The sequence below is a fragment of the Phyllobates terribilis genome, unplaced genomic scaffold (genome assembly GCF_046119375.1).
Source record: "Phyllobates terribilis strain yellow unplaced genomic scaffold, ASM4611937v1 Scaffold_9__5_contigs__length_417890890, whole genome shotgun sequence".
Taxonomy (NCBI): Eukaryota; Metazoa; Chordata; class Amphibia; order Anura; family Dendrobatidae; genus Phyllobates; species Phyllobates terribilis.
The window spans coordinates 384,769,710-384,785,230 of NW_027362769.1; the positions used below are offsets into that span (position 1 = coordinate 384,769,710).

At 48.8% G+C, this 15,521-nt stretch overlaps 1 protein-coding gene across 3 annotated transcripts in view; it reads left to right on the forward strand.

The window, feature by feature from the left end:
* The window catches only part of SEPTIN12 (septin 12), a 116,958-nt gene that overhangs the window by 56,920 nt on the left and 44,517 nt on the right, over window positions 1-15,521 (forward strand). The window contains exon 1 of one of the 3 annotated variants that reach the window (XM_073648566.1): window positions 14,671-14,950. The exons of the other annotated variants lie outside the window; for them this stretch is intronic. The gene's annotated coding sequence lies outside the window, so the exon portion shown is untranslated. Of the gene's footprint in view, window positions 1-14,670; window positions 14,951-15,521 lie in introns of those variants that run through there. 3 annotated transcript variants of the gene reach the window in all.

Consider the following 15,521-nt stretch of genomic DNA (forward strand, 5'->3'; position numbering starts at 1 on the left):
GGCCAAGAGTGTGAGTCAGGCGACTGCCGGAGAACATCTGGAAGTGGTGAGAGAGCGATCAGAAATCAGATGATGGACATCAAGTGGAATGTTCAAACGACATCAGACGCTGCCCCCCCCCCCCCCAACGTGAGGAATGGAACATCCCACTGATCATTTAACCCTTCTCCAATGAAAATCTCTATTCTTTACTAAATCGGCTGATCGTGGGATTAGATACACGGCTCAGCAGACGGTATCACACAGGATAGGATTAGATACACGACTCAGCAGACAGTATCACACAGGATAGGATTAGATACACGGCTCAGCAGACAGTATCACACAGGATAGGATTAGATACACGGCTCAGCAGACAGTATCACACAGGATAGGATTAGATACACGGCTCAGCAGACAGTATCACACAGGAGAGGATTAGATACACGGCTCAGCAGACAGTATCACACAGGATAGGATTAGATACACGGCTCAGCAGACAGTATCACACAGGATAGGATTAGATACACGGCTCAGCAGACAGTATCACACAGGATAGGATTAGATACACGGCTCAGCAGACGGTATCACACAGGATAGGATTAGATACATGGCTCAGCAGACAGTATCACACAGGATAGGATTAGATACACAGCTCAGCAGACAGTATCACACAGGATAGGATTAGATACACAGCTCAGCAGACAGTATCACACAGGATAGGATTAGATACACAGCTCAGCAGACAGTATCACACAGGATAGGATTAGATACACGGCTCAGCAGACAGTATCACACAGGATAGGATTACATACACGGCTCAGCAGACGGTATCACACAGGATAGGATTAGATACACAGCTCAGCAGACGGTATCACACAGGATAGGATTAGATACACGGCTCAGCAGACAGTATCACACAGGATAGGATTAGATACACGGCTCAGCAGACGGTATCACACAGGATAGGATTAGATACAGGGCTCAGCAGACGGTATCACACAGGATAGGATTAGATACACGGCTCAGCAGACAGTATCACACAGGATAGGATTAGATACACAGCTCAGCAGACAGTATGACACAGGATAGGATTAGATACACGGCTCAGCAGACGGTATCACACAGGATAGGATTAGATACACGGCTCAGCAGACGGTATCACACAGGATAGGATTAGATACACGGCTAAGCAGACGGTATCACACAGGATAGGATTAGATACACGGCTCAGCAGACGGTATCACACAGGATAGGATTAAATACACGGCTCAGCAGACAGTATCACACAGGATAAGATTAGATACACGGCTCAGCAGACAGTATCACACAGGATAGGATTAGATACATAGCTCAGCATACAGTATCACACAGGTTAGGATTAGATACACGGCTCAGCAGACAGTATCACACAGGATAGGATTAGATACATGGCTCAGCAGACAGTATCACACAGGATAGGATTAGATACACGGCTCAGCAGACAGTATCACACAGGATAGGATTAGATACACAGCTCAGCAGACAGTATCATACAGGAGAGGACTAGATACACGGCTCAGTAGACAGTATCACACAGGAGAGGATCAGATACACGGCTCAGCAGACAGTATCACACAGGATAGGATTAGATACACGGCTCAGCAGACAGTATCACACAGGATAGGATTAGATACACGGCTCACCAGACAGTATCACACAGGATAGGATTAGATACACGGCTCAGCAGACAGTATTACACAGGATAGGATTAGATACACGGCTCAGCAGACAGTATCACACAGCATAGGATTAGATACACGGCTCAGCAGACAGTATCACACAGGAGAGGATAATATATACGGTTCAGCAGACAGTATCACACAGGATAGGATTAGATACATGGCTCAGCAGACAGTATCACACAGGAGAGGATTAGATATATGGCTCAGCAGACGGTATCACACAGGATAGGATTAGATACACGGCTCAGCAGACAGTATCACACAGGATAGGATTAGATACACGGCTCAGCAGACAGTATCACACAGGATAGGATTAGATACACGGCTCAGCAGACGGTATCACCCAGGATAGGATTAGATACACGGCTCAGCAGACAGTATCACACAGGATAGGATTAGATACACGGCTCACCAGACAGTATCACACAGGATAGGATTAGATACACGGCTCAGCAGACAGTATTACACAGGATAGGATTAGATACACGGCTCAGCAGACAGTATCACACAGCATAGGATTAGATACACGGCTCAGCAGACAGTATCACACAGGAGAGGATAATATATACGGTTCAGCAGACAGTATCACACAGGATAGGATTAGATACATGGCTCAGCAGACAGTATCACACAGGAGAGGATTAGATATATGGCTCAGCAGACGGTATCACACAGGATAGGATTAGATACACGGCTCAGCAGACAGAATAGCACAGGATAGGATTAGATACATGGCTCAGCAGATGGTATCACACAGGCTAGGATTAGATACACGGCTCAGCAGACAGTATCACACAGGATAGGATTAGATACATAGCTCAGCAGACAGTATCACACAGGATAGGATTAGATACACGGCTCAGCAGACAGTACCACACAGGCTAGGATTAGATACACGGCTCAGCAGATAGTATCACACAGGATAGGATTAGATACACGGCTCTGCAGACAGTATCACACAGGATAGGATTAGATATACGGCTCAGCAGATGGTATCACACAGGAGAGGATTAGATACACGGCTCAGCAGACAGTATCACACAGGATAGGATATGATACACGGCTCAGCAGACAGTATCACACAGGATAGGATTAGATACACGGCTCAGCAGACAGTATCACACAGGATAGGATATGATACACGGCTCAGCAGACAGTATCACACAGGATAGGATTAGATACTCGGCTCAGCAGACAGTATCACACAGGATAGGATTAGATACACGGCTCAGCAGACAGTATCACACAGGATAGGATTTGATACATAGTTCAGCAGACAGTATCACCCAGGATAGGATTAAATATACGGCTCAGCAGATGGTATCACACAGGATAGGATTAGATACATAGCTCAGCAGACAGTATCACACAGGATAGGATTAGATACACGGCTCAGCAGACAGTATCACACAGGATAGGATTAGATACACAGCTCAGCAGACAGTATCACACAGGATAGGATTAGATACACGGCTCAGCAGACAGTATCACACAGGATAGGATTAGATACACGGCTCAGCAGACAGTATCACACAGGATAGGATTAGATACATAGCTCAGCAGACAGTATCACACAGGATAGGATTAGATACACGGCTCAGCAGATGGTATCACACAGGATAGGATTAGATACACGGCTCAGCAGACAGTATCACACAGGATAGGATTAGATACACGGCTCAGCAGACAGTATCACACAGGATAGGATTTGATACATAGCTCAGCAGACAGTATCACACAGGATAGGATTAGATACACGGCTCAGCAGACAGTATCACACAGGATAGGATTAGATACACGGCTCAGCAGACAGTATCACACAGGATAGGATTAGATACATAGCTCAGCAGACAGTATCACACAGGATAGGATTAGATACACGGCTCAGCAGATGGTATCACACAGGCTAGGATTAGATACACGGCTCAGCAGACTGTATCACACAGGATAGGATTAGATACACGGCTCAGCAGATGGTATCACACAGGCTAGGATTAGATACACGGCTCAGCAGACTGTATCACACAGGATAGGATTAGATACATAGCTCAGCAAACAGTATCACACAGGATAGGATTAGACACACAGCTCAGCAGACAGTATCACACAGGATAGGATTAGATACACAGCTCAGCAGATGGTATCACACAGGAGAGGATTAGATACAAGGCTCAGCAGACAGTATCACACAGGGTAGGATTAGATACACGGCTCAGCAGACAGTATCTCACAGGATAGGATTAGATACAAGGCTCAGGAGACAGTATCACACAGGATAGGATTAGATACATAGCTCAGCAGACAGTATCACACATGCTAGGATTAGATACACGGCTCAGCAGACAGTATCACACAGGATAGGATTAGATACACAGCACAGCAGATAGTATCACACAGGAGAGGATTAGATACACAGCTCAGCAGACAGTATCACACAGGACAGGATTAGATACACAGCACAGCAGATAGTATCACACAGGATAGGATTAGATACACAGCACAGCAGATAGTATCACACAGGAGAGGATTAGATACATGGCTCAGCGGACAGTATCACACAGGACAGGATTAGATACACAGCACAGCAGACAGTATCACACAGGATATGATTAGATACACGGCTAAGCAGACAGTATCACAGAGGGCAGGATTAGATACACGGCTCAGCAGACGGTATCACCCAGGATAGGATTAGATACACGGCTCAGCAGACAGTATCACACAGGATAGGATTAGATACACGGCTCAGCAGACAGTATCACACAGGATAGGATTAGACACACGGCTCAGCAGACGGTATCACACAGGATAGGATTAGATACACGGCCCAACAGACGGTATCACACAGGATATGATTAGATACACGGCTCAGCAGACAGTATTACACAGGACAGGATTAGATACACGGCTCAGCAGACGGTATCACACAGGATAGGATTAGATACACGGCTCAACAGATGGTATCACACAGGACAGGATTAGATACACGGCTCAGCAGACAGTATCACACAGGATAGGATTAGATACACAGCTCAGCAGACGGTATTACACAGGATAGGATTAGATACACGGCTCAGCAGACAGTATCACACAGGATAGGATTAGATACACGGCTCAGCAGACAGTATCACACAGGATAGGATTAGATACATGGCGCAGCAGACAGTATCACACAGGATAGGATTAGATACACGGCTCAGCTTACAGTATCACACAGTATAGGATTAGATACACGGCTCAGCGTACAGTATCACACAGGATAGGATTAGATACACGGCTCAGCAGACAGTATAACACTTGATAGGATTAGATACACGGCTCAGCAGACAGTATCACACAGGATAGGATTAGATACACAGCTCAGCAGACAGTATCACACAGGATAGTATTAGATACATGGCTCAGAAGACAGTATCACACAGGATAGGATTAGATACACGGCTCAGCAGACAGTATAACACTTGATAGGATTAGATACACGGCTCAGCAGACAGTATCACACAGGATAGGATTAGATACACGGCTCAGCAGACAGTATCACACAGGAGAGGATTAGATACACAGCTCAGCAGACAGTATCACACAGGATAGGATTAGATACACGGCTCAGCAGACAGTATCACACAGGAGAGGATTAGATACACGGCTCAGCAGACGGTATCACACAGGATAGGATTAGATACACGGCTCAGCAGATGGTATCGCACATGATAGCATTAGATACACAAGGTTTATAGACAGTATCATACGTTATAGGATTTGATACAACAGACAGTATCACATATGATAGGATTAGATTCACAATGTTTATAGACAGTATCACACGTGATAGAATTAGATACAACAGACAGTGTCACATAGGATTAGATACACAGCTCAGCAGATGGTATCATAGATAATGGGATTGCAGGATACATTGGATACACGGTACTTATGCTGCTCTGGTCGTAGACCAGTACGGACCAGTCCATATACGTTGACGATGAGCTGTGTAATGGGAGACGACGGGAGGGCTCCTGCTGTGTGAGATCACAGACATGTGTGACCGGGAACAACCCCCATTATTATCCCATTATTATCCCATTATTATCCCGCCGGTGCCACTGCCTCATCCTAGAAAACTTCCATTGGGGACGTCAGATGCTACAATGCTTCTTCCCTGCACCAGTCATTCCCTCTCCTCCAGGGTCCACACAGTCAGGACCTCACCTCTTGGCGGCGTGTCGTACATGTGTGGTGGAGGCGCCATCCCTATGTGGAGGAGCTGAGACCGCTGCAGCAGGTGCCACCCTCCAATGGCTGCATGCACTGGGCTCGGTGGGCATTACCCGCTGGGTCACTGGCTGCGGCCACTGGAGTGTCGAAACCCAACACGGAAGCACTGTCGAGTTTATGGTGAGACTGGTTATTCTCAATTTCGATCTGAACACTCATAGCTGCAGTGTAAAGCATAGGGGAATAAGAGAGCAGCGGTCGATAATGGAGGGGTGAGAATAGCATGCCGAAGAATCCCAAAAATGTACTTTAATTAATATTCTATAGGTGCGAACATGAAAGTGACCTCGACCTTGACAGGTCGAGCGAGGAGTCAAGGTCACGGTAACATCTGGCTAATTGCTGAGAGGAAGTTGCGGTGCTGTAATAGATTATAATTGACAGGTTGGAAAAATGGCGTCGGCAGGTTAAGGGAAGGTGTTAACTTGTGGTGGTGACAGGTATGGGAACCAGACATGAGCGACTGTCAGATGGAAACTGACTGAAAGCCGCCATAGGTGCCGGCAACCAATCAGGTCACTGCTTTCATTTTCAAAAGGGCTTTTGAATTATGAGAGCTGAAATCTGATTGGTTGCTATGGCCAACAGCTCCATTTTCCTCCCCATCTCCACGGTGGACATAAAAGTACGCCATCAGAAAATGGAGGCGACTTTGCTGTAGAGTGAGTGGAAAAGAAATGGCGATTCTATGTTAGTTTTTACAATGGCGCTATGTTGACTGGCGGTGTGGTATAACTGAATTTATAAGGAGAGTGCCATTTTTATGTGATTGTGTTCCTGCATATCTTCTGGAGGCGGCCATGTATGTAGGCCGGGATATTGCTTCGAAAATACCCCCATATCTGGTGGCAGTAAATGATAAAGTATTATGTACGGTTAACCATTCCATTACCGGGTCTCTCTCCCGGGCAATTAGGAGTTAATAATAGAGTTTGCAAAAACGTTGCCCCCTTTCCCCAGTGCTGGTTTCTGGATTATATCAGGGTGATGGGGCGAGGATTCCCCGAGAGGGGCGTCTGCTCCGCGTCCACGGCCGGCGCCGGCCTTACAAGGATTTGTTAGTTCCTCCCGGGTCAGCGTTTTTAATAAATCCTGGTCCCTTCAGTCGTTCTGTTCTGCAGGGATATTATATATTGTATGTACAATCAATATGGCCGCCCCAAGGTGGGAAAGCGGGGAGCGTGCGGCTGTATAACCAGACGTGTCAGATCTCAGCCGGCTCTCCCCATCCATCTGTCCCTCCAGTGATAAACCCCCTGTACATCATGCGTTATACTCCAGTCCCCTCCAGAGCTGCATTCGCAATTCTGCTTAGAGGAGCGTTACACAGTGAGATCCTGGCTGTCAGGTTACATGTCGCATGGTCGGGTGCTGCCAGCTCCAGATGTGAGCGCAGCTCTAGATGTGACTGGAGAAAATGACAATAAATCACAAAAATAGTAACACAAAGCATTGAGTCTGGAAAACTTATGGGGTCACTTGGGGGGTGAGACACTTCTGGGAGTCCCCATGTCTGAGCCACTTATAGGGGTACCTGTGTGTGAGAAACTTGTGGGGGTAACAGTGCCTGAGACACCTATGGGGCCCCTTATTGTGCAACACTTATGGGGGCCCCCGTGCCTGAGACACTTATGGAGGACACATGTCTGAACTACTTATTGGGACACCTGTGCCTGAAAAACATATGGAGGACCCGTGTCTGAGCTACTTCTTGGGGTCTCCGTGGCTGAGATACTTATAGGGGCCCCTGAGTGTGTGACATATGGAGGACCTGTGTTTGAGCTACTTCTGGGGGTCTCCATGGCTGAGACACTTATTGAGAACCCATGTCTGAGCTACCTATGGGGGCACCTGTGCCTGAAAAACGAACATATGGAGGACCCGTGTCTGAGCTACTTCTGGGGGTCCCCATGCCTGAGATACTTATAGGTGCCCCTGAGTTTGAGACACTTATGGGGGTCCCCAAATGTGCAACACTTATGGGGGTACCTGTGTGAGAGACACTTATGAGGGTCACCATGTCTGATACACTAATGAAGGACCCGTGTCTGAGCCACTTATGGGGGTCTCAATGCCTGAGATACTTATGGGGGCTCCTGAGTGTGTGAAACGTATGGTGGTTGCCTTGCTTGAGACACTTATAGGGGTCCCTGAGTGTTCGACACTTATGGAGGCCTCCATGCATGAGGCACTTATGGGGACCCATGAGTGTGCCACACTTAAGGGGGTCCCCATGCCTAAGACACTTATGGGGTTCCCATGCCAGCAGCTAACTCTTCTTTGTGCCATTGTACGACACTTCCTTCCACGGTATAGGTCTCTGGTATAATCGGGTTTGTCAGGTCGGCCATGTTTACCTCAGTTTCACCATTCGCACCCCAGTATTACACAGGACAGGCTCCAATAATGGCGGCCAGAGGTGTCTGGACAGAGTCGGTGCGGCAGCAGACAGGACGGGCCCTTTGTTATGGAGGAGCTGTGTTTGCTCACGTCTGTGGGAACAGCGGCTGAGAAGAGTCTCATATAAAGGGGCCTTGTCTGCCCGCGCCCCTCCTGCCCGCGCCCTCACTGTATATTTTCCTGTCAGACACACTTAAACATGGCCGCCATCTGGCTTTCCAGGGAATACTGCAGTGGATAGTAACATAACAATACGGAGCAGTGTTTAATGTACGGAGCCCTGGTCCTTATCATCACAGACCGTCATGGCTGCCAGATCCCATGGACATGGGACAATGTCACCTCATCAGTAATATCACCAAGCATTGATGGAGACGACGGCGACATTGCGATTTCCATGTCACATGGCCAAAGCCGCCATGTTGCTTGGGGACATTCAGCGTTGCCCATGGCGACCATCACTGGCCGGCTGACATTTTATAGGCCTCGTGTTGTATTCGGATCTGTTGCTATGGGCAACGGCCCTAATATTTATGATCTATGTTCTCTTCTATCATTTCTGGCTACATTACATATAAAAAAAGAAAATTACACGCCAGATTTTTATCATATAAAAATAAATACTAACAAGCAAAATTAGTTCAGAACTTTTTCCCCTTTTAATGTCGCCCATGTTTTGAGGGGAAAAATAAAATGAACAAAAGTATAATAATGTGATTGAATAAGTGTGAACACCCTCTTATAATTGGAGATGTAGTTGCGTTAAGAATTAGTCTATCACATTTACAGCCCCCATCATTTACAAAGATCCTGAAAAAAAAGTTTTGCTTTCCTAAGAGGATTTTCCTGACATTTTTTGGTCCATAAACAGCAGACAATACAGCAAAGGGATCTCACTGGTGAAAGTTATCAGTTAGGAGAAGGGTGTAAAACAATTTCCAAGACATTAGCAAAACCATGGACACTGAAGTGTCATCGCCTAGAACTGCATGTACTAGAAAATTGATGAAAAGACCAGAAAAAAATTGGTCTAGGAGGCTGCCAAAAGGCCTACAGCAACATTACAGGAGCTGCAGGAATTTTTGGCCAGTCCTGGTTGTATCCTGCATGTGATCACACTCTCCTGTATTCTTCATATATTTGGCCTGTGGGGTAAGGTAGCAAGACAAAGCCTTTTCTTACAGAGAAAAACATCCAGGCCTGGCTATGTTTTGCCAAAACCTCTATCAAGACTGCCAAAACCATCTGGGGAACGTGTTTTGTCTGATGAGACCAAGGGGGAACATTTTGGCCATAATTCCAAAAGATGCAAAGCTGACACTGTGTATCATCAGAAGAACACCATCCCCACAGTGAGGCATGGTGGAGGCAGCATTGTGCTTTGGGGCTGTTTTTCAGCAGCTGAAAATGGTGCTTTACTCAAGGTCGAAGGAATTATGAGCAGTTCCAAAACCTTCAGAATTCTACTAAAAAGCTGAAGAGGAATTTCAGCACTATGAAAAAGACCTCCAAATCAGCAAACGGTTTCTCCAGAACATGAACATTTTGGAAAGGCCCAGACCTGAACACAAGTGACAATCTGTGGGTGACCTGAAGAGGGCGCTGTACACAGGAGATGCCCCCGCAATCTGACAGATGTGGCGCTACTGCAAGGAAGAGGGGACAAAGATCGCCAATTCTAGATTCTAAATATGCCGCGCTGAGAGACTCCAGCCCAAAAAGACTGAATGCTGCCAGAAATTCAAAGTATTAATTATAAGGTGTGCAGATTTATGCAACCACATTATTTTACGTCTTTATTTTTCTTTTTCCACCTGAAATTATTTGTTTTTCTATAGATTTGTACAAATTATGGGCGACATTAAGAAAAAGTTCTCGAATGTTTCTTCTTGGTAGGATTTATTTCCATGTCAAAAACCTGGCATTTTAACAGGGGCGTGTAGACTTTTTATATCCACTGTGTGTCAATTTTTCAGATACAGGCGTCATTCAGGTGGATGACAACAACCCCAGTGTGAGCTGTAATGTTGGCTGTGTTGGTTGTCACCCAGCTTTCCGAGGTACTGATATAACTAATGTATAGAAGTGACTGACGAGGACGGCCCAGTACTGACACTGGGGGGGCTGGTCTCAGACCATACAGGTGACGGGCGACATGATTACCTCTCGGGTGACACCGGACCAGTCAGAACCGAGAACATTTTTGGTTTTCTGCAGAAACTTCTGGGAAACGTGAGGTCCTACAGATACGGCAGCAGCAAACGGGAAGTTCCCTCATTATAAAGCTGCAACGTCAGATAAAGGCAGCGGCCGAAAGAGGAAGCAGCGCCTGACAGCGTTATATGTAACAGGGCTGCTGAGCTGTGTATCTAATCCTATCCTGTGTGATACTGTCTGCTGAGCTGTGTATCTAATCCCCTCCTGTGTGATACCGTCTGCTGAGTGTGTATCTAATCCTATCCTGTGTGATACCGTCTGCTGAGCCGAGTATCTAATCCTATCCTGTGTGATACTGTCTGCTGAGCCGTGTATCTAATCCTATCCTGTGTGATACTGTCTGCTGAGCTGTGTATCTAATCCTATCCTGTGTGATACCGTCTGCTGAGTGTGTATCTAATCCTATCCTGTGTGATACCGTCTGCTGAGCCGAGTATCTAATCCTATCCTGTGTGATACTGTCTGCTGAGCTGTGTATCTAATCCTATCCTGTGTGATACCGTCTGCTGAGTGTGTATCTAATCCTATCCTGTGTGATACCGTCTGCTGAGCCGTGTATCTAATCCTATCCTGTGTGATACTGTCTGCTGAGCCGTGTATCTAATCCTATCCTGTGTGATACCGTCTGCTGAGCCGAGTATCTAATCCTACCCTGTGTGATACTGACTGCTGAGCTGTGTATCTAATCCTATCCTGTGTGATACTGACTGCTGAGCTGTGCATCTTATCCTATCCTGTGTGATACCGTCTGCTGAGCCGTGTATCTAATCCTATCCTGTGTGATACTGACTGCTGAGCAGTGTATCTAATCCTATCCTGTGTGATACTGACTGCTGAGCTGTGTATCTAATCCTATCCTGTGTGATACTGTCTGCTGAGCTGTGCATCTTATCCTATCCTGTATGATACTGTCTGCTGAGCCGTGTATCTAATCCTATCCTGTGTGATACTGTCTGCTGAGCTGTGTATCTAATCCTATCCTGTGTGATACTGTCTGCTGAGCCGTGTATCTAATCCTATCCTGTGTGATACTGACTGCTGAGCAGTGTATCTAATCCTATCCTGTGTGATACTGTCTGCTGAGCTGTGTACCTAATCCTATCCTGAGTGATACTGTCTGCTGAGCCATGTATCTAAGCCCACCATGTGATACTGACTGCTAAACTGTGTATATAATCCTATACTGTGTGATACTGTCTACTAGCTGTGTATCTAATCCTGTCATGTGTGATACTGTCTGCTGAGCCGTGTATCTAATCATATCCTGTGTGATACTGTCTGCTGAGCCGTGTATCTAAGCCCACCATGTGATACTGACTGCTAAACTGTGTATATAATTCTATACTGTGTGATACTGTCTACTAGCTGTGTATCTAATCCTGTCATGTGTGATACTGTCTGCTGAGCATTGTATCTAATCCTGTGTGATACCGTCTGCCGAGCCGTGTATCTAATCCTATCCTGTGTGATACTGTTTGCTGAGCCGTGTATCTAATCCTATCCTGTGTGATACTGTTTGCTGAGCCGTGTATCTAATCCTCTCCTGTGTGATACTGTGTGCTGAGCCATGTATCTAATCCTATCCTGTGTGATACTGTTTGCTGAGCCGTGTATCTAATCCTATCCTGTGTGATACTGTCTACTAGCTGTGTATCTAATCCTATCATGTGTGATACTGTAAACTAAGCTGATATTTTAGATATTGTTACTCTTCCACCATGATAGGATTAGATACACAGTTTAGCAGACAATATCGCACAGGATAGGCTTAGATACATCAGCTCTGCAGTATCTTCCCAGCAGCCCCCATTCCCCTGTCCCCCCTGCTTTGCCTTCTGTCCCTTCTCCCCCATTGTCCTGGCTTTCTGCAGGCCAGGCCTCTGGCTTCCAGACCCGCTCGATCCTTTGTTTCCCGCTTGCTCTGAATAGATCCTATTCTCGGAGATCAGGGGTTGTCAGGACAGGACATTTCTGTGTGTTTAAATGTGTCTTCAATCACAGCCGGCAGGGGCCAAACACCCGCAGAGCCAACACAGGGCCAACCCCCCCACACCCGAGCCCGCCACAGGGCCAAACCCCCCCAGAGCCCACCGTGAGGCCAACCCCCCAGAGCTCACCATGGGGCCAACCCCCGCCCCCCCAGAGCCCACCGCGGGGCCAAACCCCCCCAGAGCCCACCGCAGGGCCAAACCCCCCAGAGCCCACTCACTGCAGGGCCAAACACCCAAGAACCTGCCGCAGGGTCAAACTCCCCCCAGAGCCCACCACAGGGCCAAACCCCTAAGAGTCCACCATGGGGCCAAATCCCCCAGAGCCCACCGCAGGGCTAAACCCCCCCAGAGCCCACAGCAGGGCCAAACCTCCCCAAAGCTCGCCACAGGTCCAAACATCCCCAGAGCCCACCGCAGGGCCAAAGCCCCCCAGAGCCCACTGCAGGGCCAAACCCCTAAGAGTCCGCCATGGGGCCAAACACCCCCAGAGCCCACCTCGGGGCAAACCCCCCCACCCAGAGCCCACCGCAGGGCCAAACCTCCCCAAAGCCCGCCACAGGTCCAAACATCCCCAGAGCCCACCGCAGGGCCAAACCCCCCCCAGAGCCCACCGCAGGCCCAAGCCCCTAAGAGTCCGCCATGGGGCCAAACCCCCCCAGAGCCCACTGCAGGGCCAAACTCCCCCAGAGCCCAGCGCGGGGCCAAAAACCCCCCAGAGCCCACCGTAGGGCCAAACTTCCCCCAGAGCCCACCACAGGGCCAAACATCCACAGAGCCCACCGCAGGGCCAAACCCTCCCAGAGCCCGCCACAGAGCCAAACATCCCCAAAGCCCACCGCAGGGCCAAACCCCCCCATAGCCCACGTGGGGCCAAATCCCCCCCAGAGCACGCCGCCGGGCCAAACACCCCTAGAGCCCACCGCAGGGCCAAAATCCCTCCCAGAGCCCACCACTAGGCCAAACCCCCCAGAGCCCACCGCAGGGCCAAACCCCTAAGAACCCGCCATGGGGCCAAACCCCCCCAGAGCCCACCGCATGGCCAAACCCCCCCCCCCAGAGCCCGCCACAGGGCCAAACCCCCAGAGCCCACCGTGGGGCCAAAATCCCCCCCAGTGCCTGCCACGGGGCCAACCCCCCAGGGCCCGCCGTGGGGCCAAACACCCCCAGAGCCCTCCGCAGGGCCAAACCCCTAAGAGCAGCCATGGGGCCAAACACCCCTAGAGCCCGCCATGGGGCCTGGACAGCAATGGCAGACTTTAAGGGTTAAAGCAGTCCTATATCATATAGGTAATAGTTGTCATGTGACGTAGAGAGGCTCAAAGTCCATATTCCTCCAGCTCCTTCCCCATCACACGAGGCTGGTACACACGGGCGGGTAGGTACGGGGGCATCGCAGGAGGGGCGCCCCCTATCATAGCAGTCCCATTCACCTGTATATGGGAAATCTGGGTGATAATATGGCCGCCACTACCATAGGGATCGGCTAAGGATGTATCACTGTTACCACAGCTAAGGGTCTGTTACAGTTGTACTGGGTGATACATTTTACCCACATTGATGCATTCTAGCAAATAGGACGGTTGTGCTGCTTCACTGTCACAGTCCTGCTATGGAGCAGGATGTCTCACAGCTGAGGGTTTGTTACACTTGTATCCAGGCTGATGCTGCACTGATACATTGTAACAAACCGGAAAGTGGCCGAGGAGTTCACCGCACCATGGACGGGTTACACTGTAACGAACCCTCAGCTGTGAGGCCATGTGAGCAATGATGTTTCCATTCACTGGCAGCAGCAGAGATCCTGAAGATGAGGAGGATGAAGCAGAAAGTATATAATGGCTGGAGGGCGGACAGGTGATGTCTGCAGATTCTGGAGTATGAGGAGCAGGTGCCATCGGCTGCGGACCCCCGCTGTTGCCCGTCACCCGCCTCTCAGCTTGTCATTCCCCTTTCTATAATTGGAGCTGATACCTTGTCCATTAATTGGGAAGTTGTGGGGGTCCCTGCGAGGGGAGGGGGCCTCTGCAGGGCCTTACTAACCCCATTGGCTCTTAAAGGGTTATTATTTGCCATTCCAGTCACGTGTGCCTATAACGCAGGGTCTTTGTTGTCTCATCCCAGTGGGGGGGCTTCTATAGAGAGGGGATAAGAGGCAGGGAGAGACCGCTTTGCCTGCCATAAGGTCCAGCCACTCCGTGTCCCCATCCTCCGCACGCCACCGAAAACAACAACAAAAAAATCCTGGATTGTTCCGGGATCCGGCCGATTCCAGGGAGACGGCGGCGGCGGAAGATTCTGGGGTCTTCATGCTGCTGAAGAGGAGACTGGCCGCCCACCCTATTGATCAGTGCGATTAGAAGAGAGGTATGACTGGCACCGGGATTATGGGGGGCACCATGAGGAGGGAAGGGGTTAAATAGACATGGCATCCACCACTTTGCTCCCTGCCCAGACCAGAGAAGAGGATGTACATGGCAGAGGATGGGAGCGGGTTACCTCACTGACCGACATCTTAACTCTGCCACCCAAGACCACCTACCGCTACTACATTTCCATCATTGTCCACCATGTGCTCTCCACAGTGCAATTCTGTGAAGGGTTAACTGGGCCACCAAGCTGGTCAATGGTGAGGTCATTTAAGGTGATGGCATCACTGGAGGGAGTTGTGAAGTTTTCTCCATCTGGAGCCGGCGCCTCATCCGCAGCCACTTGCTTCTCATCCTACAACTCACTAGCCTAGGTTTCCATTGCTTTGTATTACTTTTTTTGTGCTGTCAGCCATTGGGGTCCACTGGTTTGTGTTGAATTTGCTGTGTTGATCTGGAGCCAGCGCCTTCATCGCAGGCCCTCGCTCCTTACCTGATAACTTTGTAGCCTTGTATATCCATCTTATATCTTTACTTTGTATCGGTTCCTTTCGATATTCGGCCATACA